Raw genomic sequence first — 22,171 nt, forward strand, 5'->3', positions numbered from 1 at the left:
GTTACCAATTATTTTCTGGCTTTAACAGTAAAATATCAAAGGTAAGGTTTTAATAGGAAAGTATAAGTATTTGCCAATTCAGTCATTATTTTCTTAATTAATGCATGTTACTTCATGCCTACACTTAAAGATGAGCATGAATCCAATTTTTCTTTCCAATTCTTACCAAGTGACATTTCTTATTTATTTTTTTTTTTTTTTGCTCAATAATATGCATGGAAATACAAAAGCCTACAGCACTCAACAAGGTTAAATTCACAATGCCTGGCATCCAGTCAAAAGCTACCTGGCACACGAAGAAGGAAAATACAATCCATAACTAGAGGGAAAATCAATCAATTAAAACTGACCCAGAAATGACACATGATAAAATTAATAGACAGGGACATTAAAACAGTTATTATGACTATATTCCACATGTGGGGGGTTGAGGAAAGGTTGAATATGTTGAATAAAAGATGAAAGATACTTGAAAGAAGGGCCTAGGGACTTTCCTGGGGGTCCAGTGGTTAAGATTCCACACTCCCAATGCAGGGGGCATGGGTTCAACTCCTGGCTCAGGAACTAAAATCCTACATGCTGCAACAAAGACACGGTACACCAAAAAAAAAAAAAAGAAAAGCCTGAATCGATCTGTTGACCATTTAAGCAAATTAATAACAATGATCTGAAGGTTTTAACATATCTAAAAGTAAAATGTATAACATGAGCAAGAAGAATAAGAGAGGTATTTCTGTACATACAGAAATATTTAAATTTAAATATTCTTTTTAAAAAAGAGACACATGCCTTGTTTTTCCAGATCATGTTACAATACATAGAAAAAAGAGTCCTAGTAATTCATGAAAGTTTAAAACAGGTAAAGATTCAAAATCCTGTTTATATTGATTTACATGACAAGCCAGCAAGGAACCATCTTTTTAAATTGCGGTACAGTTGATGTATAATATTATGTAAGTCTTAGGTGTACATGAGTTAGTATTTTAAGACTCCAATGAATAGCAGCTTCTGATCTCAAGAACATGAATAGATATTTACTCCTCCTCCAAATCTTGGCCAAAATCTAAAACAAACATATTTTTAAATATCTGTAAAATTTTCCTTTTCCTTTTTAAAACAAAAGCCCTATTGAGATATTCACACTTTTTTTCTGGTGGGAGACCACAGGACCAGGTAGGGGGTGCAAAACCTCCACCCCCACCCCACACTGAGGCTACACCTCCTTCTAAAGACTCGCTGTAAGCAGGCCCAGAGGTTCTCAGATATGTTAGAACCCAAGATTTATCGCTTGTGAATAATTCCATGGTTTGTCTTTGTCAAACACCACCATAATTCCTGGCATTTTACCACCCAAAAAGCAACCCGATAACCATTAGTACTCTCTCCCCATCCTCCCTTTCCCTAGCTCTTGCCAAGTATTAATCTGTTTTGTGCCTACGGAATTGCCTATTCTGGACATTTCGTGTAAATGGAATCTCACAATGGAATACACGCTCTTTTGTGACTGGCTTCTTTCTCTTGGCCTAATACCTTCAGGGTTCATCTACGCTGCAGCAGGTAATGATACTTTCCTTTGTATTGCAAAATAATATTCCACGGTAGACAGATGCCACATTTTGTTTATCCATCCATCAGCTGATGGACATTTGGGCTTTCCCTGCTTTATGACTGGTATGAATATACTGTTATCAACTCTCATGCATACATTTCTGCTTGCACACCTGTCTTTAGTTCTCATGGGAATGTATATACCTGGAGCAGAACTGCTCATTCATAAGATAACACTTGTCTTTAGCTTGTTTACCTAAGTGGCTACATCACTTACAATCCTATCAGCAGGGTCTGAGGCCTCTAATTTCCCCACATACATCCTTGCCAACACTAATGTCTGTCTTTTCTATTTCAGCCTTCCAAGGTGTGTTTGAAGGTGTTGCTCTGTATTTCCCTAATGACAATTTTTCATGTGCTTACTGGCCATTTACACGTCTCTGGGTAAATATCTATTCAATTCTTTGTTCACTTTTTAATTGGGCTCTTTGTCTTCATCACTGCATGTTAAGGATTCTTTATGTATTCTGGATAGAAGGCCCTTTCCAGATACATTATTGGGTAACATTCTCTCCCTTTCAGTGGGCTGTCATTTCACTATCTTGGATAGTAACCTTTGAAGCACAGGGTTTTTAATTCTGATAAAGTTCAACTTACCTACTCTTTTGTTGTGTATGTTTTTATAGTCATATTTAAGAAACAGTTATCTGATCCAAGGTCACAAAGATTTATTAAGATATTTGCTTCTACAAAGAGTTTCTTCTTCTACAGTCGTAGCTCTTATGTTTAAGTCTATACTCCATTTTTAATTATTTTAATTATTTTAGTTATTTTACATATACAGTAAGGTAAGCATTCAACTTCATTCTTTTACATGTAGATATCCAGTTATCCTATCATCCTCTGTTGAAACACACTATTTTCCCCCAGTGAACTGTATCGCTACCCTTGCTAAAGATCAAAGGATCACAAGTGTCAGTATTTATGTCTGTACTCTGAGATCTATTCCATTGGTCTACAAGTCCATCCTCATGCCAGAACCACATAAGGTCTCATTTATGCAGCTTTGGAGCAAGTGTGAAATCAGAAATTGTCAATGTTTCAACCTTATTCTAGTTTCTTGGGTACATGTGAATTTTAGAATCAGCTTGTAAATCTTTGCAGAAAAGCCAGCTTTAAAAAGGATTGCAACGGAACTAAACATCAATTCAGGTAATGTTGCTCCTGTAACAATATTAAGTCTCCTAATCCATGACATGGGATGTTTTTCCCTTTACTTAGGTCTTCCTTAATTTCTTTCAACAATGTTCTGTACTTTTCATTGCACAAATCTTGTACTACGTCGGTTAAATTTAATCCTCTGTCTCGGGTAAGAAAAAATTTTTGTAACCTTAAGGGTACCTTTGAGAACAATTCAAACTATGCGTGCAATTAGATTTCATATATTAAGGGCACAGATAACGGATAATGATTGAAAGAATAAACTAGGCAAGGAAATTAAAACCTTTCTAAGAGGATTCCAAGAAGATTTTAGAACAATATTATGATGTGCTGAGGGTGGGGGTGGAGGGAAGACCTCATTTATGATTCTCAATTGCCCCAATTTAAAACTTACCAATACAGAAATTTAAAGTAGCACCTTCTGATGTTAAACTTTCAGATAAGGTGATGGACTTTCATTTTATTCATCTGTAGCTTTATTTACCACAAACCTTATGAAAGCTATTTATAGACTGAAATCTACATGTAGATCTAAAAATTCAATACAAATAAGAAAGCTAAAACAAAACCATCCCCACTCTCCAGTCCTAAACCCCTTCCTACCCCAGTCATAATATTTTTTGTGCAGGTAGGAAAAGCCAATACAAATGTCTCAAATAATGAGTTTTCTTTAATCCTCATAATGGAAAGTCCTTCTGAATAATGCTAAGATTCACATCCTATTTTATGTATTATAAATGTGTGTGCTGCTGCAGTCCTTAAATAGTAACAGAGAAACTACCCTCCCATTTCTGAAGAGTTTATAATCTGAGTCTAACACGAATGTCTGACATTTTTTTCACTGAAATATTGATCAGCCTGTTATAAGCTGCCCAAGGCCCACAGTACTTCTAACAGGCAAGACTATTTACGTTCATTAACCCTAATCAGGCACATACATTTACACTGAAAAAGTCTATTTAGGATGGGGAGCATGTGTATATCTGTTTTATTTTTAAAATTAAAAAAAAAAAAAAAAGTCTATTTAGCAAAGGAGTAGAAAGAAATAGGATTTTTCAAAAGTGCAGATCTCTGGGTCAGGAAGATCCCCTGGAGAAAGGAACGGCTACCCACTCCAGTATTCTTGCCTGAAGAATTCCATGGACAGAGGAGTCTGGTGGGCTACAGATCATGGAGTCGCAAAGGGTCAGATGACGTCCAGGGTTTCCTCTATTACTCTTAGAGTGAGTCTAAGAAAAGAAACTTGTGTCACAGGGTCTGTGCCTCAAGGAGCTTGGAAACTCCAGGACAGACACCATGTTTCCACACGAAGCTGTCACAGGGAAGGCCGTTTCATCTAGCTGGAATTAGATGACTTTACAGAGAGTCCACCTCAACCTGAGATCTCTTCTCTGTAACTAACAGAGTCAGTGTAACACTCTGACGTCTGCAAGCAACAAGTAAGTTGATGTAATGTTTCGCTTGTGACCAGAACAGGTTTGGGTGAGTCGGAAAGCTTAGGAAAAGGCATCAGGAAATCTCTGGTCTCAGACTCCCAGGGATGAAAGACAATGAGCAGAGAGGAGCCACAGAGATTCAGACTAAGAAAGGGGAAAGCTGCTGGTAGCCAGGCTTCCAGCAACACAGAGCCCAAGAGCCAAAGACTAGGTTTACTGGAGATGAGGGATTGCAGAGGACTTAAAGACACTGAAAGGCAAAAAGGAAGACAGGTTTTCTTCTCCTCTCCTAGAAGCAAGGTGGGCTGGGTGGTATTTTGAAATAGGCAATGTGGTCTTTTCTTTCTTTTCAATTCCTTCTACCCTTTCCCCAGGTGTCCAGTGACCTGAATCACCCCCACCTTCAGTCTAGGTCCCCCAGGCTGGTCTACAGGCTATCGAGAGAAGACCTGAAGCAAATGTGAGTGATCAGAGGGGTCTTGTATCTTCCCAGGGGAACTATCGGTCGACATCTACATTTCCACAGTCCAAATAAATCTGCAGGTGGTCGGAGGTTTCAGAAATGAAATACACTGGGGCGTGAGGGACAAGACCCAGGGATCCAGGCTCTGCCGGGAGCCCCCTCACTCCTCAGCACCTTCCCCTCACAGTTCCCCCACTTTTTACGCAGAGGTTTCAACCCTCATCACCCCTTCAGGGCTGGCCTTTGCCAAAATCACCTATGAGCTGGTACACGGAACTGCCTTCACCCAGCAAGGAAACAAACAGGCATAAGGGCAGGTGCTGAGGAGACTTACTGCTCAAACCAATCAGAGACCTGCCACATGGATGGCATCTCAGAGCAAACTCCCTCGTAAGAGGAACAAGGAAACACAGGCCCTTCCAGGACTTACATTCGTGGATGCTTTTTTTTCCCGTTTCTACACAAAGAAACATTCAGAGTGAAGTTTTCAACAAACTTGACTATAGGGAAAAAATTCTGGAGCCTTACATCACCTGAAATACTCCAACTGTCATTTGTCAAGAAACCATGATTTGCAAACAACCTTCTAACCTCCCGTTACACTTCCCATGACAAAATCCACATAACCACTGCTATTTTAAAAGGCCCTCAAAAATATAAGTGATCCTCCCCCCACAAAATTCTCTAGTCTTAGACACAAACAGGAACATGTTGCTTTAACCAGGAAGCAGCATTTTTCCAACAATAGATCTTTTCGAGGAAGGACATCCTTTTTTTCAAAAATAGATGTTATTTGAAAGCAACGAAAAGTCATAAAACTGCTATAGCCCTGTAGACAAGAACACTGATGGACCCACAGGAATGCAGTATTCCATGAAAAAGACTTTTTTTAGCCCCAAACATAAACCATGTATCAAACCCAAAAGTATTCTCTAAGTCAGAGGTACTCAACCTTCTGGTCAGTAGGGTCGAGTTTCATGGAAGACAATTTTTCCACAGACTGGGGCAGGGGGGAGGAATGGTTGGGGGGGGGTATGGTTCAGCCAGTAATGAGAGTGATAGGGAGCTGCAGATGAAGCCTCACTCACTTTGCCCACAGCTCACCTCCTGCTGTGCAGCCTGTTCTTAAAATCTGACCCCGGGGTTGGGGATCCCTGCTGTAGGTCACTGAGGAGAATGACTGCTCACAACCTAAGGAATCCTCTTGCTCAGAGTCTGTAAAAAACACAACCCAGGGCCAACGTGAAGAAGTCAGGAAAGCTTTCCACATCCTGGGCGCCTTCTCTGGTACCTCTTAAGAGCCTCGCTCGGGAGGGAATCAGCCTCAGAGCAAACTTAAGATTCACCAGAACTAGGTTTTAATTCCCCTTGTTTACCAGCATGAGGACTGGCTAAGCACTAAGGGTGTATTTTAACATGACCTTTGAAGAGCTGAGAGAGGAGACCATCCCTCACCTTTCCTGTCCTCCTCCTTCAGAGATGCTCTGCAAATGGAAGCCTCCTCCACAGATGCTCTGCAAATGGAGTGGGCGGGAGGGGGAGGAGGTTTGCTACACTCTACTATGAGAAACAATATATCATTCTCCTTTAAAGTGAGTTCTTATTTCATATATGAAGCTACATATTTGAACCAGAATCACAAGTAAGGTACAACCTTCCAGTTAGTTACAAGATCAATTTAAGAGGTAAGGTTGATTCCTTTAAAAATACTGCATCTCAATCATCACAGGAACTAAGGCCAAGACCACGCTAGAGGTCCAGGCCCACATGGTGAACCGCCATGCCAGCCTCTCAGGACCAGAGACTGCAGTGCTGACCCACCGCTCTCTGTTGCCAAGACAACGAGGTACTGCATCTTTCCAGCCTTAGACCACTAGCAAGGAATTACAGTTCTGTCCTGCACAACAATGACAAGGAGGTTAAAAGCCAAACTATCCAAGGCTCAAGCTCCCGGCCACAGCCAGGAGGTGGATGACCGAAGTTGGGGGGACATCTGCTGGCTTTGCTGTGTCTACCCACACCAGGGTAAGCTTAAAAGTTTTACCTAGCAGAAGCCATGGTTCTCTAACTAAAACATTTAAAAACCACCCTTGGAAGGTAATGAAAAGAACATGTGCTCTGGTGTCCTCCTCCCCAATGCTGCAAAGGCCTGCAACCCTGGATGTGTTACTGAGATACTATTTGCATACCAGCATAAAGGTCATCTGGAGGAAGGTATGACAACCCACTCCAGTATCCTTGCCTAGAGAATCCCATGGACAGAGGAGCCTAGCAGGCTACAGTCCATGGGGTTGCAAAGAGTTGGACAAGACTGAAGTGACTGGGCACACGTGCATGCACGACTCTTCTTCTTGACTGGGTCATATGACTAAAAGACATAGAGCCTCATAATGACACATGGCACATACAGACCCTCGGGAAGCAGGGCAGCTGATTTCATGACCTGTGAGATTTGCAGAAAGGCAGGCACACAGTAACATCAATAATTACAAACTTTTAAATACTACCAAAACTTATATACTTTAGAATTTGTATATATCAATGCATCCTTTTCATATGTTTATCTGGCCAAAAAATAAGTCAAATTAATTATTTATACAACATGCAAAAGGCCCCTGGATGACCATCTGTATTAATCCAGCTTTTATACCACGGATGGTATAAAGGGAGCCCACCAGCCTCAGAGCACAGACCTGCCTGCGCTTTTCGAGCCTGTCACCACCTGCTCCCAAAGCCCCCCAGGCTGGCTTCCCAATAAAGCCCCCACCAATAGTCTTTGCACCGCTCCCATACAGATAGCTGGCGGCGGGGGGGGGCCCAGCCTAACACAGAGTCCCTCGAACACACTGGCCCTCCTCACCCCTGGGAAAGTGTCCTACAACTCTACCCACCGGCAGCAGGGACTGCTTCGTGAGCCACCCACATGGGCCCCGACGTGAGATCTGTGCAGCCACTTTATATTCCATCTCCTCCAACAGAGAAGAAACACCTCAAAGTCACTGTTTTACATGTTTTTCTAATCTCTGCATCTAGCAACAGGCTGTGCCGCAAAGAGGGAACAGGGCCACACTCCTGCAGAGCCGATGGTATCCATGACCTGCACACATGGTGAGCTCGACCCCGGGGAGTAACTGGGACAGAGGGCAGGGGAAAAGCTGTTCTCAGCCCCTGTACCCAGACAGGCTGAGGCAATTCTGCATGTGGCCACCAGGGGGCAGAGAGGACTAGCAGTTCTTCAAGGCCTTACACACCTAAGTAGGAGATGGATCTTCACATCATCCCTTAGGGTTGTGCAGAGACCATGACCATCCTTTCTCCTCTGTCCCTAAAGAAAGGGCATGGGGGATGGGAGACAGGCCCACCAGCACTCTTGATAAAATCATTTCATTTCTATCATCCCCAGGAGGAAAAAGTCATATTTTAAACCTGTCCTCGACCCCAACCCCTCACAACTTGGTAAAGTACCAGAGCCTTTAAAACAAAAATATTCCATACTGTGATAACTGCTGTCATCACATACTTCAGGGAAATGTTATGGAAAAATCCATGGTGGACTGTTATGATTTTGAGTAAAACTTTTTTTTTTGACTGTGTTATAATCAGTTTTTTGGACTTCCCTGGTGGCTCAGACAGTAAAGCATCTGCCTACAATGCGGGAGACCGGGTTCGATCCCTGGGTCAGGAAGATCCCCTGGAGAAGGAAATGGCAACCCGCTCCAGTACTCTTGCCTGGAAAATCCCATGGACGGAGGATCCTGGTAGGCTACAGTTCATGGGGTCGCAAAGAGTCGGACACATCTGAGTGACTTCACTTTCACTTAATCAGTTTATTAACTGTGTACAGTATTGTAAAATACTTGTAAAATATCAATAGGAGAAACTGTGAGGGGATATATGAGAACTCTTTGTACCAGCCTCTCAACTTTTCTGTAAACCTAAAACTGTTCTAAAAATAAAGTACCTTTAATTAATTTTTATTGGCGTATAGTTGATTTATAAGGTTGTGTTAGTTTCTGCTATATGGCAAAGTGATTCAGTAAACTTTGCTCTTAAACAAAGTTTAACTTTGTTCTTAAACAGCAATTTCAACCTAAATCTTATGAAGGCTGTTTCTGAGTTTACTATAACTTACACCCAAAAGGAAGACCATGCCCCAGAGCTGCGATTTCATTCAAATTCACAAGTCAAAATGCAGGAAAATCTGTGATTATATTCCAGTCATCTACAACTCGGTTTTGAGGCATTTCTTCAGCCCTGGACTCTTGAGCAACTGCATCTTTTTAAGACAGGCGGATAAGGAATTCTAGAAGTAAAAGATACTGATTTAAGTTATTGCGTTTGTCCAAAACTACCTCAAGGGCTCTTTAGAGCTTTTAAAAAAATAAGAGTTTTTGAATAGTTCCTAAACTTCACACAGAAGTAATTCTAAGGTAATTACCTTTTGAATTAACCATGAAAATTACAAAAGAGACCTCAGAGTTAGGCCGAGCACACCCTTGCCCCATGCTTCCTCTGCTTCCAGGTGGCAGGGAGCCCAAAGTGTCACATTTCAGGGGAGATGAACTGAAGAAGGCAGAAAAGTACTTCCTAAATTCTAAGAAGCAGTGGAAGTACCACATCATCCTCAAAGTTTATCTCTTATTGAAGAACACTTAAGAGTTAAATGATTCAGCAACAACCGCCATCCCGCGGTAGTTTCTATGCTCCTAAATGAGCAGAGTTATGTTTAGCAACTTAGACACCCATCGCACGCTGCGTCCATTGCCCTGTCCCAGGGGAAAGCAGCCATGGAAGCAAGTATTGTTTTTGAGGATTAAAATTTCTCACTGTGTGTGTGTTTGTCACTCAGTCGTGTCCAATTCTTTGTGATGACACAGACTGTAGCTCACCAGGCTCCTCTGGCCTTGGGATTCTCCAGGCAAGAATACCAGAGTGGGTTGCCATTCCCTTCTCCAGGGAATCTTCCAAACCCAGGGATCAAACCCAGGTCTCCTGAATTGCAGGTGGATTCTTTACCATCTGAGCCACCAGGAAAGCCCAAAATTCCTCATTAGAAAAATCAACAATGGTAACTAAAAACTCATCCTGGGGACAGATAAGAAAAATATCAAGTGGCTAAATCACAGAGTCAGTATGAGCTTCAGAGCTGATCTTTCCCCTTCAGAATAATGCCCATGACCAAGCCGACAGCTCCCCGGAATTCACATCTCTCAGGCAGCGAGAACAAACATCAAAACAGATCTTTTGAAATAACTCTCTTATTTTAATCTCTCAGACTGCAAAATACGTAGTCAAATGTTAACTGCCCATGTATATAGATTAACACTCTAGAAAATGATTTGCCACGAACTGAATGCCAGCCTGGCTTTTGTTCTCTGTGAATAAGTGAGCAGGTAGTGAATGAGCACATTTTAAGTTAACATTTAAAATGTTGATTAAGTACAACTGAAAAGGTAAATCAGCTGTACACACACATGCACACAATGCCCCCAACTCATATAAAATGATTCCTGGACCATCTTCCATTTCTTTTTTTTTTTTTTTAAAGGAGCTATACATGCCCCCTGTGCCCAGTCCTCCTCTAAGGACACAGTTAAAACCTTGGGCCCGGAGTGGCACTCTTTCCCAGGGATGGTGTGGCTCCGATTAAGCCCTGCAGAAAATGAGCTGGTGTGGGGTGGGAGGGGGGGCCACGGCCCACTGAAAACCTGGCAACAGGGGCCCAGAGCTGCAGAACCACCCTCAGGACGCCTCCAGGTCCAAAGACAACCTAACTGCAGACGACGGGGCCCAGGTCAGCATCCCCACAGCGGTGGGTTCACACAGTCCTGGGAAAACAAAAGCCAAGCGGAACAGGTCACCGAGGACGCACAGGCTCTCTGCAGAAAGGAAGCGCTTCCGGATGAAAGCAGGTTTTAAATATAGAAACCTCATTGCTGCCATTTTTCTAGGACAAAAGACAAAAATAATTGGACATCTGTTTTTCCCATCTTGAATGTTTTACCAAGGAGTCAACCACCAGGAGTATTACTTAGTCTCAAACTTCTCTGTTTCTCAGGAGGACAGGAGAAGCACACAGAAATATTCTGCAGACACGGTTAAGCTTTCCAACTGTTTGTCAGAAACGAACTAAATGCTAAAGACATTTTAGGTACCGTTCAAAATTGATCTCTTTCAGATCTGTCCATAGAGATGAAGTGGCTGGGCGAGGGGAAGTTTAACCATCCCATCAGATAAACACTAGGGGCGGGGGCGGGGTGGGGGCACAGTTAACAAAAAAGGAAGTGCATTACTAGACTGCAGAGAAGACGTAAGGACCAGTAAACATACATATAAAATACTACTAATGGACTGCTCCTTTAGAAAGAACCACAGCTGTAATTTCTGAAGCATCCTGCCTCTTGATGATGTTTCAAACTCTCCTTGGACACTAACGTCTAACATCTTTATCTTACATCTGTCCTACCTCCCACAACTGTACAGGGGGTACCACCCACCCCTGACAGCCTAAATCTGTGGATGTGTCCACTTGATCTATATGATGGATTCCATCACGTTCATAATTATGCAGCATAAATCAAGAGACCTTTGGCCGTCACAACAGCAACGCGCGCTCGCTCGCTCTTACACACACACACACACACACACACACACACACACACACACACACACACACAGGGAGCCCTTTGGGCATCATTACCAAGATGCTCCAGAAACCAGAAGGAAGCAAACAGCCCTTGGTGAATTTAGTTACCACAGAGGAGCCATTACAGCCAAAAGGGGAATGAGAAGGAAGGCAAAAGGGGCCCTCGCCCCCACATTTCCTAAACTACGTTCATAACCCAGAATGGCTGGCACTGAGATCAAAGCAACAAAGGGGAGATGGGTTTGCTGACCAGCTACTTCATCCCAGAACTAGAACATCCCCGTAGAAAGAAGGAACTGGAGGCTGTGAAATTTCCTTTTCCAGGTAAAGGACAAATTTCAAAGAGGCCCAGTGAAGGGGTTCCAAACATAGGTCCATAGCAAAGTTTTCACCAGCATTTGGCAAAGTGAAAGAACAAAGATGCTGCGTGAGATTCCTGATGAGCTGAAGGTACTTAACTTACAGAGCTCACTGGTCCAGTGGTTAAAAACGCACCCTGCAATGCAGGGGATGCAGATGTGATCCCTGGCCGGGGAACTAAGATTCCACATGCCATGGAGCAACCAAGCCCACATGCCACAACCAGAGTCCGCGTGTCACAAGGAAAAGAGCCTGCATGACGCCACAAGGATCCTGTGTGCCCCAACTAAGACCCGACCGACACAGCCGAATAAATAAATACAACTTTAAAAAAATAAAGAGCTTGACTTTTGGGGAAGATCATACCATTTTTTTTGCTTTTATAATGTCATCCTTTGAAATCACATTGATACGAGATGATATAACTCATTGCTCTGTCTAGTATCACTAGTACAAGAAATTTTCTATAATTGCCCACATTATGTTGGCACCTCAATTTCTGAGTGGTGGTCAGGAAGATCAAGGGTCTGATTCATGAAATCCAAGAACCTGGGTTAGGCACCCACCTAAGAGCCTACTAAATGTGGGGATGAGAAGTGACCACAAAGTCCCCGAATTATTCACTTCTTCCAAATCTCATTCTCAAAACTTTCCAGAGAAAAAACACTCTAGGCATTTTGACCCTCCCCAAAGAGACCCTCCCTCCAATACATTTTTATTAAAGAAACCTCTAACATTATAATCTTCTGGTGGAATACTGGGCCTTCAAACAGAATGGAAAATTTGCATAAAACATGGCAAGATGCTCTGGGCAGGGCAGGGGGTTGTGGCGAGCCTGCGGGCACCTCTCCCCTGGCTTGGCTGAGTGACTGGTCTCAGCCCGCTGCCCAGCCCCAGCCTGGCTCTGCACCCTCAGCAGCCACTCAGCCTCTCTGGTTGTTTGCTCACCTGCAAGGTGGAGATGGTGACAGTACCTGAATGAAGATTTTCGCAAGGCGCTGAGGGCAGCACCCTGCATAGAACAGTCACCTTTCTGAGCACCGGCTACTATTTTTATTACTCCATTTTGAAGGGCAATGATGGAAATCTTAAGACAGTCCGGTGCCACAGGGTGGAGGAGACAAGCTGCAGAGACCTCTGAGGGATGTGCTTGGAACAGCACTGGAGTTTTCCCTTTTTGTTTCCTCCGGGAATTTCTCGTTTCAGAGCAAAACACAATGCTGCAAGTTCAATGATACAGAGCTTAAGAAGCAGCAAATGACTGGACTTGAAAATAAAGAATCCTAAACACAATTTGTTTTTCCTAACACCAATGATGACTTCTATTTAGTTCCAGGTTTCAACAGAGACTAGGGGGAGAGACGATCCTAAAATCTGGTTTGTTTAGATGTTACCCCTCCCCGGCTCACAGACAAGCCAAGGCATGGAAGACCCGCTCTGCACAGCCCCGCATGGGTGCCGACCTGGAGATGCAAAGACGGTACCATACAGCCTTGGTCCTCAAAGACACACTCGTCCATACAGAACAGATGACTGCTGAGGACCTAGTGCACAGCACAGGGAGCTCTACTCCACATCCTGTGATAAACCATCACAGAAAAGAACAGGAAAAAGAATGGATACATGTACACGTATAAACAAATCACGGTGCCGTATGCCCGAAACTCACACAACACTGTAAACCAACTATACCCTAATAAAAACTTTAGGAAAAAAAAAACAGGATAATCAACAAAGAATTGTTGTTGTTAAGTCGCTAAGTTGTGTCAGACTCCTTACGACCACAGACTGCAGCACGCCAGGCTCCTCTTTCCTCCACTATCTCCCAGAGTTTGCTCAAATTTATGTCCATTGAGTTGGTAATGCCATCCAACCATCTCATCCTTTGCCACTTTCTTCTCCTTCTCCAACAAACAGTTAGAAATAAGAAAAAAAAAAAAAAAAGTCACTCCGTCTATAAAAGCAGATAAAACTCCCTCACAGACAACTACAATGTGAGACAGAAATTCACTTAAAAGTCACGAGCATCAGAAAACGAGCTTTCTAACTCCCAACTTCAACAAATGCTCTCTGCCAACCCACCATCACTGCCAGCTGTTCATCAGAAGGTTTATCTGAGGACTTCCCTGATGGTCTAGTGGTTGGGGTTCTATCCCTGGTCCAGGAAGATCCCACATGTAACTAGAGTAGTCCCCACTCTCTCCAATTAGAGAAAGCCCATGTTCAGCAATGGGGATCCAGCTCAGCAACAAATAAATAACTTAAAAAAATAGTAATAATAAAGTTTATCTGAATCACATCATACACGTGCTCCTGGGGGCCCGGAACCCTCACACATGTACGATGTGAGCTAAGGACACCAGAAATCCTAAGTATCTGTAACCTCACTCTTCACAACTTGCCATCAGGTACCCACCACGCACAGGAAAATGTGATTAGACTCTATATTTAGCTTCAAGTCCTTTTACTACCAAAAAAAGCAGTTCATTCCCAAAGCACATTTTTATTGAGTTATTTAAATTTATTACACTTCAATAAGTAAAATATACAGCAATGCCCTGTGACAAAAAGTCAAATAAATTCGCATGCCTCTGAGGATGAACCCCAACAGCGCAGAACCACTGGCCATGCTGAACTCTGGGGCCTGGCCTCTCACTGCCCTGCATCCCACCTGCTATCAGAGCTGAGCGCCAGTGATACAATGAATTAGGGTCAGAGTCAGACAGAGGAGATGGGCAGGTAGGGGCATAACCGCTCCCTCTCTGGGCACGGGCCTCACACCACCATCCACGGTCACTTCCAGCAGCTGACCAACCACAGAAGCTGCAAGTGCCTGAAGAGTATCTGTACGGCCAGCAGGCACATGAAAAGATTCCCAGCGTTGCTAATTACTAGAGAAATGCAAGTCAAAACCACAATAAAGTATCACCTCACACCAGTAGAACAGCCATCATCAAAAAGTGTTTAAATAACAGTAAATTTTTTTCTCAGCCTAAGATGCTTGTCTCCAGGATACAGAATTCTGACAGATGGTCTCTTAATACTTTGAAATTATTCCTGTCTTTGACTTCCATTATTAGAGTTAAGTAGTCTTGTGTCATTCTAACCATTATTTCTTTGCAAGTAATTTGTCTTTTTCACTGATTTCTTTTAAACTATTTACTTCGGAGATGCAACTCAAAAACTACAATAAGGTACCACCTCACACCAGTCAGAATGGCTGCCGCTAAAAAGTCTACAACTAACAAATGCTGGAGAGGGTGTGGAAAAAAAAGAAACCCTCCTACACTGTCAGTGGGAACGTAAATTGGTGATGCTCCTGTGGAAAACGGTATGGAGGTTTCTTTAAAAACTAAAAACAGAGCTACCATATGATCCAGCAATCCCATTCCTGGGCAGATATCCAGAAAAAACCATCACTGGAAAAGACACATGTACAACAATGTTCATTGCTTCACTATTTACAACAGCCAGGACATAGAAGAAACCTAAATGTCCATCCACATGCGTGCTAAATCGCTTCAGTCATGTCTGACTCTATGTGACCCTATGGACTGTAGCCCACCAGGCTCCTCTGTCCACAGCGATTCTCCAGGCAAGAATACTGGAATGAGCTGCCATGCCCTCCTCCCCAGAGGATCTTCCTGACTCAGGTATCAAACCCACATCTCTTTTGTTTCCTACACTGGCAGGCAGGTTCTTTACCACTAGGGCCAACTGGGTAACCCATCCATCCACAGAGGAATGGATAAAGATGTGGCACATACATGCAATGGAATATTACTCAGCCATATAAAAGAATGAAATAATGCTATCTGCAGCAACACGGATATACCTGGAGACTGTCACACAGTGAAGTCAGACAGACACAAACAGATACCATATGATCTCACTTACATGTGGAATCTAAAACACGACACAAATGAACTTATCAACAAAACAGAAACAGACTCAGACGCAGAACAGACTTGTGTGCCAGGGGGAGGGGGTTTGGGGGTGGGGTGGACCGGAAGTTTGGGATTAGCAGATGCAAACTATTATAAATAGAATGGATAAACAACAAGGTCCTAATGAACAGCACAGGGAACTATGTTCAATATCTTTTAATAAACCATAAAGGAAAAGAATATGACAAAGAATGTACACATGTGGATAACTGAATCATTTTGCTATACGGTAGAAATTAACTCAGCATTGTAAATCAACCACACATCAATAATTTTTTTTAAGACTATCTAAAAACACATTCTTTTTGCATATTATCACTAGCAGTTTTTCTGAATACCCAACACCCAGAACTAAGCCTAGTGAACAAGTTGGTTCTTTGTTCCAACAGGGACAAAAGTAAAATACAATGATATGAAGTAAAGAGATAACCTAAGACGTTCACAAGAAACAGTCTAAAAATATTCTGACCAATAGCACCAGGTTTTCATACAAACTGTATCACTTGGAAATATGACAAACGCTAGGGATGACATTTAAGTGCATTAATCTCTGCCTTACTTTAAATTTCACTTCATGATAGCAAAGCCTCATTTTTAGTAGAAAAAGTTAATAAATCAAAATCAAACATGAGATAATTATGGAATTCAATCTACTACATTAGACTACTTGTCCAATGTGTCATTTAAGCCTCCTGAACTCTAAAATATATGGTGGATAAAGACTATCTGTTACATTTCTTATTCTTCTGGGCCCAAAGCACAGTTTTATTCCTGAAGGTAATTATTAGAGGTTATTGAAGTGGCCCAAGTGTAACCTTTGAAATCCCTTGCTGCATCACGCAGGTGAGATTCTACCAGTTACATACATAGGCCTCACCCAAGGGGGCCAATTACCTTCTGAGTAGAATATTCAGTGCAAAAATCTGAAACACAGAAAACAGTCTGGTATAGCAGTAAAGTCCTGCTCACACCCCCAAACATTCATGTTGATCCTACCTCCAGTATGAGTGACCTGAGTGAAAATTAAATGTTTACAAATTTTAAAAGACCAGGAAAAAAAAAAGGGGGATGAGTACTATTTCTTCTGTACCATCTTTTGTTAGTCTTTTCTGAAGAGTAAGCCATCCAAGCACACATACAGAATCACACACACAACAACCACACCCCCAGGTTTTTCAGCTCTCAACACTGCACTCTCCCCATCACTTCCAATTCTCTTCTTAGAAACACAGGAGCTTCTGGCCGACCATCCTTCACTTGATCTTCAAAGTCCTCACAGCAAAGCTCTGTCTCTGCCAGGGTTCTGGAGTGACAGGTATATCCCTTTTCTCTACTATCTGTTTATTAAACAACCTTTTGCAATCTGATCTTTGCCCTTAAGTCTGCAGAAATTCCCTTCTCTGAGATCACCAACAATCACTTTTCAAAAAAGTAGCATTGCCTGTTCCCCCGTGCCAAGCACTGTTCTAGATGCTAGGGGTATCCTCACATACAAACCACACAAAACTCCTGACCTGTTGATAGGCCGGTCCAGTGGGAGGGAAGAGACTGACTAAGCAGTAAGAAGGCAAGACAGCAAAGGGAGGAGAGTACAGAACGGCAGGGAAGAGGCGGCACTGCCCACCCTTCCCCCCGGGTCTCCGGGCCCCTCAAGGGGGCGTGAAGGCTGCACAAGTCTCCCTAAGGTCAGTACTGGGCTGGGCTCCTCTTTATAAGGCTCCTTTCACTTAGAAACTGTGCCCACTCTCAGCCCATCTTTACAAGTAACTCCTCAACCTTGACTGTCCTTATAAAGGACCAGTCACCCCCGATCAGTTACTGGAGCATCACTTCAAATGGCAGCTGAAATGCACACTAAATCCTCCCCCATCACCAGGACTAGCTAGTCTTCTGATTCCTCTTCTGCCAAAGTTCAAGTTCTGCCCAGCCCTTCCAACAAAAACCCGGTAAGTTATCTTTCAAATGTAGTCACTACTTGAAGCAGCTCTTCTCTTTTTTCACACATTTAGTTTTTGCAATCCTGTTAAGCTTCCCATCATTCTTTTTCCATTCTATTTCCAGTGACATGGGCAGTTTCCAGGCTCTCTCCCCTATTATGCATCACACAAACAAAATAAGGGGCCTGTACAGCTTTACAGGCTGCTGTCACTTCCATTAGGGGAACACTTCGGTCCATCACTGATCTCCATCTCATCACACAAGCGGTTGGTGCACCTGAGGCCCCACCTCAGCCTCCTCCCACTTCCTGTGTCCCAGCCTCCACTGGAGGCTCTTCTGCCTCCCAGCCTCCTACCCAGCCCAACCTGATGGGCACCTCAATGCATATCCTCCGAGATGCCCATTCATACCACACTGCTGTGGCCTGACCTTCCTCATCTTTTAAGCATCAGCCATAAGCAACTGACTATATGTTTGTTTGTACCGCTGGCATTTTTCAACATACATATGAAATGTCTCTGGAAACAAGGCAATATGGGCAATACTAGGTAAGACCATATGCTACCAGGAGGAACTCTATCTTGTGCCTCTTTCTACTTGACATCAACACTCAGAAATGTCTAGAAATGGTGGAATCCAGAACCTGAGCAGATGAAAGCTCTGTGGCCGGCAGCCACACCAGCTTCTGTAGTCTGGCTGGTCCTGAGGCTCGGATCACTTCACCAAGTGATGCACTGAGATCCTGATGCAGAAGAAAGATGCACACACGAGTCTGGTCACTATTACATGCAGAACACGAGGAGCTTTCCTCCCAGGATGTGCACCCTTCACCTGCCACCCCCCGCCCCACCACACTCCCCACATGTCTCCTACCAGAGCTGCTAAGGGCTCCAGTTTAAGCCCCTGCTCTTTCCTTACCTCCCTGGTGGACTAACTCATAACTGGCCAGTTCTGACGCCCAATTTCTTATTTATCTTCCTTCAATTATTTTGGTTTTAACTGATTTCTCGTAATCTCTGCAATTTTTTTCTTTTAAATCTTCCACAATATCAACTGCCTAGAGTTTGATGGTACAAAGTCCAACATGCTTAAAAAAAAAAAAAAAAAAAAAACCTGCTTCTTCTATACTCAATCTGACATGAATTCTTCACTAATGATAATCCGAGTCTGAAAATTTTTAGACAAAGAGTTGATATGTTTAATTCTATTCATGTATACACATATACATTCCAGCTGAGCTATTTCAAATCCTAGATGATGATGTTGTTAAAGTGCTGCGCTCAATATGCTAGCAAGTTTGGAAAACTCGGCAGTGGTCACAGGACTGGAAAAGGTCAGTTTTCATTCCAATCCCAAAAAAAGGCAATGCCAAAGAATGTTGAAACTACTGCACAACTGCACTCATTTCACATGCTAGCAAGGTAATGCTCCAAATCCTCCAAGCTAGGCTTCAGCAGTACACGAACGGAGAACTTCCAGATGTACAAGCTAGATTTAGAAAAGGCAGAAGAACTAGAGATTAAACTGCCAACATTTGCTGGATCATAGAAAAAGCAAGAGAATTCCAGAAAAACAACTACTTCTGCTTCATTGACTACACTAAAGCCTTTGACTGCGTGGATCACAACAAACTGGAAAATCATTAAATAGATGGGAATACCAGACCACCTTATCTGCCTCCTGAGAAGCCTGCATGCAGGTCAAGAAGCAACAGAACTGGACATGGAACAACAGACTGGTTCCAAATCGGGAAAGGAATACGACAAGGCTGTATACTGTCACCCTGCTTATTTAACTTCTAAGCAGAGCACATCATGTGAAATAGTGGGCTGGATGAAGCACAAGGTGGAACCAAGATTGCTGGGAGAAATATCAATAACCTCGGATATGAAGACGATACCACCCTTATGGTAGAAAGCGAAGAGGAATTAAAAAGCCTTTTGATAAAGGTGAAGGAGAGTGAAAAGGCTGGCTTAAAATTCAACATTCAAAAAACTAAGATCATGGCATCCAGTCCCATCACTTCACAACAAATAGATGGGGAAACAATGGAAACAGTGACAGACTTTATTTTCTTGGGCTCCCAAATCATTGCAGATGGTTACTGCAGTCATGAAATTAAAAGACGCTTGCTCTTTGGAAGGAAAGCTATGACCAACCTAGATAGTATATTAAAAAGCAGAGACATCACCTTGCCAACAAAGGTTCTTATAGTCAAAGCTATGGTTTTTCCAGTAGTCATGTATGGATGTGACAGTTGGACCATAAAGAAGGCTGAGCACCACAGAACTGATGTTTTTGAACTGTGGTACTAGAGAAGACTCTTGAGAGTCCCTTGAACTGCAAGGAGATCAAACCAGTCAAACCTAAATGAAATCAACCCTGAATATTCACTGGAAGGACTGATGCTGAAGCTTCAGTACTCTGGCTACCTGATGTGAAGAGCCAACTCATTGGAAAAGCCCCTGATGCTGGGAAAGATGGAAGGCAGAGAACAAGAGGGATGGATGGCATCACCAACTCTGAGCAAGTTCCTGGATATAGTGAAGGACAGGGAAGCCTGGTATGCTACACAGAATCAGATACCACTGAGCGACTGAACAACAATGCGTATATAACATAAGAAAATTACTGCTGAAACATATCTGAGCTATATGTTTTCCTCTGAGTTAAAAATATACTAACTTTAGAGTAACAGTTACACCAGAAAGAATTAAAACTAAACTTTGCAGCAGGTGGCTCATTTTCTATGTTCTATTTGGGGCAACATTACTTTAAACAACACTCCTTTACAGTAAGTATTCATTTAGTCAATATCCAAATACCTTGAGAGCCAATAATAGTTCAACAAACAGCTGGAAATCAAATATCAGATATAATTACTCACAGCTGGCTTTATTCAACTGATGTCATATTAAATAAACTTATCCCACAGACCTTATCCCTAATCCCAATGGGAAACAAATTCCTTCAAGAAACATAGAAGGCTCTTTGTGTTAGTTTTTTTTTTTTAAGTTTACAGAATATATTCTAGTATTAAAGATTTTCAGCAAAAGTACATAAATTGAAGATTTTCAGCAGGGAACACTCTTTTTGTTTTTTAACATTCTGTGTGCTTGCAGTACTTCGGAACCTTGGAGCCTTGTTTTCCTTAAGACTAATACAAAAATAGCAAACCGGACTAAGTCACAAAACACAATGGACATTTGTATTTTTATGATGTGGCATCCAGTTAACTGTTTTGATATTGCACTTTACTATTTTTGTAGTGATGCCATGTCTCCACAGCTTAGTGATACTAATTATGAAGAATATTGGTTTCAAACCTATTGTTTCAAGGCATCAGATCATTTTCCTGTAACCTCCCATGTTATATGAAGGATAATGTTTTATTTATAAACAATAACAACTACCTATTATATGGAGGCATTGTACTGGATGATCTACATCTATTATCTGTAATTTCTGTAACAATTCCCCATGCAGATACTTTATATCTAACAATTAACAAAGGGAAAGAAATCAAAGACAGTTTGTAAACTGCTGACCCCACCCCACACATACACAGGCAAACATCAGACTCCACAATAAACGAGATTACTATGTATCTGCTACAGCAGTTTTCAAATCCCAAATAGATATCCTCAAATTCACTCTTCTCATTCTAATTTATTATCATACTCCCAGATTCATTCACACTCTCTCCCCACTCCTCCTTCTTTTCTCTCCCCTTTGAAAGAAAAAAACCAGCAGTGACACACGGCATGGAAACCTAACCAACAAACTCAAAACTCAAGGAATATGTACTTTGTGAAACCTTACAATTAGTCCTGGTGTTGTTTCAACTATGATATAACCTTCCGACAATCACCTCTCCAGAAAGCTAAGATTAAGTGCATGCCTGTACCATTCTGTATTTAGCAATACGAGTCCAATCATAATATATAACTTCAAAAAAAAAAAAGTTTGTCATTTTAAAATTACTATGTATCTTGACATAAACCGAACTAATTTTAATTATACTCAAAGCAAGCGGCCACTTCCAGAGCCTGGGATTCAAGCTTTGGTCATCTTATATGTCCCACCGCATCCTCACACTCCCCGGATGCCCGCCATGGCTCCCACGGTTCCATGTCCACTCCATCTAGATCCTCTTTATCTTTTTATACAAGACAGAACATCCATGTCTACATCTTTTTATACAAGACAGCATGACTGAGCAGACTAAAACACACATAGGCCGATAATAAGCCCTCAGTTAAAATGTGTTGTCAATGAATAGAATGTTTCTTCAAGGGCACTGAAAAAGGTAGTTCTCATTTTCATGCCCACCAAATCGTATTTAAAGAAATTGATTTCAGACTTCCCTGGAGTCCAGTAGTAAAGAATGAACCTGCCAATGCAGGGGACAGGGGTTCGATCTCTGGTCCAGGAAGATCCCACATGCTGCGGAGTAACTAAGCCCATGCACCGTAACTACAAAAGCCCACGCTCTAGAGCCTGCTGCTCCACAACGAGTGAAGTCACCGTAACGAGGAGCCCGCAGACCACAGCTAGAAAGCAGCCCCCACGCACCCCACTAGAGAATGCCACGCAGTAGAGACCCAGCGTA

At 42.4% G+C, this 22,171-nt stretch overlaps 1 protein-coding gene across 18 annotated transcripts in view; it reads right to left on the bottom strand.

The window, feature by feature from the left end:
• Nucleotides 1–22,171, bottom strand: part of RAPGEF2 (Rap guanine nucleotide exchange factor 2) — a 272,594-nt gene that overhangs the window by 188,524 nt on the left and 61,899 nt on the right. The gene's annotated exons all lie outside the window — the stretch shown is intronic.

The sequence above is a fragment of the Bos javanicus genome, chromosome 17, assembly GCF_032452875.1.
Source record: "Bos javanicus breed banteng chromosome 17, ARS-OSU_banteng_1.0, whole genome shotgun sequence".
In the NCBI taxonomy this organism is placed as follows: domain Eukaryota; kingdom Metazoa; phylum Chordata; class Mammalia; order Artiodactyla; family Bovidae; genus Bos; species Bos javanicus.